The sequence below is a fragment of the Lipotes vexillifer genome, unplaced genomic scaffold (assembly GCF_000442215.2).
Source record: "Lipotes vexillifer unplaced genomic scaffold, Lipotes_vexillifer_v1.1 scaffold470, whole genome shotgun sequence".
In the NCBI taxonomy this organism is placed as follows: domain Eukaryota; kingdom Metazoa; phylum Chordata; class Mammalia; order Artiodactyla; family Lipotidae; genus Lipotes; species Lipotes vexillifer.
The window spans coordinates 2,954,624-2,956,903 of NW_006799533.1; positions in this window are offsets into that span (position 1 = coordinate 2,954,624).

The window sequence follows — 2,280 nt, forward strand, 5'->3', positions numbered from 1 at the left end:
TCCGTCTCGGGGCGACCGGTCACCGCGCCCAGCGGCCCTCCGCCCAGGGACGCCCCACCCTGCGGAGAGCGGGCCGAGGCCGGGTCTCTGCGGAGTGGGGCTCCCGGAGGGATGACGCCTGCCACCTCTGAGGGCTGGCGGACTCGCTCGCGCACACCTAGCGGGAGGAAAAAGCCTGGAGCAAATCCACGTTAAGGACAACAGCTATCACATCGGAATCCTAATGCCACCGTTCCTTGTCAACGTTTCTTTATATCATTTGCATTCTGCGTTGGAATTAATGTCAGGATCTGGTGTGCTTTGTGATTCACAACAAAATGCATGTAAAGCGGCCCTCAAATTGGGGTTAGTCCTCATTACTAAAAAGAGGGGCACAGTTTGAGGCTCAAAACGTGCATTTGTTGTTTTGGAAGACATTGATTTGTAATGAGTTAAAAATTAAGACTTTTAAAAGCGATGTTTAAAAAGTTAAAAGAGTCATGAAATTTCGGGATTTAAACTTTTAAAAATAAAATTTTAATAGTACATGGTTTTAGAAAAGAAGATAATAAATATTTGTCTCATACTTAAGAATAGTATGACTCCCTGCTACCCCAGATCCCCAGTCCCCCTCCCCAGAGGCAATCACTGTTAACAGTTTCTTGTCTGTTCTTCAGAATTTTTCCATTCAAAAACAAGTTTATGTGTCTTTTTTATTTTTTTTTGCACATATGGAAGAGAATATACATAACTCTTAATGCACTTAACTTTTTTTGCTTTATCTTGAAGGGAGTTAAATTCTGCGGCACTAGATCTATCTCAGCCTTCTGAAAAGATTTTTTAATTTCAGTCCTGTTTCCCATGAGGGGAGACAAATGCAGCTCAAGTCGACTGCAGGACACACCTGGCAGAGAGGAAGCCTTTCTGGTTGAGGGGACCAACCAGTCCTGTTTCCCATGAGGGGGACCCAGATGCTAACTCTGGGGCAGGCAGCAGATTGGTATTGCTCTAGAGCTCTTTTCATCGTTTTCTGATCCTTTCCAGCCGTTGGCTGTTTGAACATGTGTTTTTATGTGGTTGTTTTCACAATGCAAAGACAATTTTGTCTGCTTTTGTACCTTAACGTTGCCATGAACACATTTCCCATGGCATCCAGAACTGTCATTGGAGACATGCTATTTCACATTGCTAATGTACCAAGGTTACTTGACCAATCCTTAGTGTACAATATTTAGATTATTTCAAAATGTTATTCTAAAAGATGCTACAATGTATACTATATATGGACTATGCAGCAGTTTGAAGCAATGAACTAGAGGTACACGCAATGAACTAGATGCACACGTAGCAGCACGGATGCTTTATATCAAGAGGGAAAAAAAGAAGTAGGAAGAGATTTATGGCAGAAAACCATGTAGGTAAATTTAAAACACACATAAAACAACATTATATCTTTTAGAAGGATATATGCACATTTAAGGCCATGTATCACATAAGAAATGGGTGTCTTTAAAAGGGAGGGGAATGGGATTGGGGATGGATAAGGAATGAGAAGGCAAGAAAAATCAAAAGGGGCCAGGGTGCATGTGGATGACTGTCACTATGTCCTATGAATGAGAGTATAATACATTCTCTGACATTTAGGTCCAAGGATGAAAACTTTTTTTAAAAAAATGCGCTGCAACAAACATCTCTAAGCAATTTCATTTATCCACTTAAAAAAATTATTTAAGTACCTTCTTGGAAGGGGGACCAGTGGTGATGTTGGAGACTGGCTCAAGATTCCTATTGTCTTCAGGGTAAAGTCCAAGGTACTAAGCTTGGAACACATGGCCCGTGAGATCTGGTTCTCACTTGCCCCTCCAGCCACAGTTTCTACCGCCTCCCTCCCTCGCCACCTTGACCACAGTCTGGCCGTGAGGAACTGCCCTCTGTCACATCCAGCACTTGACACTGTGATCCTAATGTCGGAACCACGCTCCTCTCAACTAGCCTCATTCCTCTGCCTTTTCTCTCACCCTCCACTTCGCCTAGACAACATTTCATCATCTATCAGGCTCACTGAGACAAAACCTTCTCATTGCACTCCTCTTCCTGTCTCCAAACATCCTCCCCATGAATGAGATGCCTCCAGTCTTCTCAGTTACCTCACTAAGGAGTGAGCCTGATTTTCAGTCAGTTCCTTGAGGAAGGACAGCATCTAATAATTCACCAGTTTATCCTCAAAAAATAATGATGCCTTTCACTGCATACCAACTGTGACAAGTACTGCGCTGAACATGTAACTCTGACTCTTTCAGT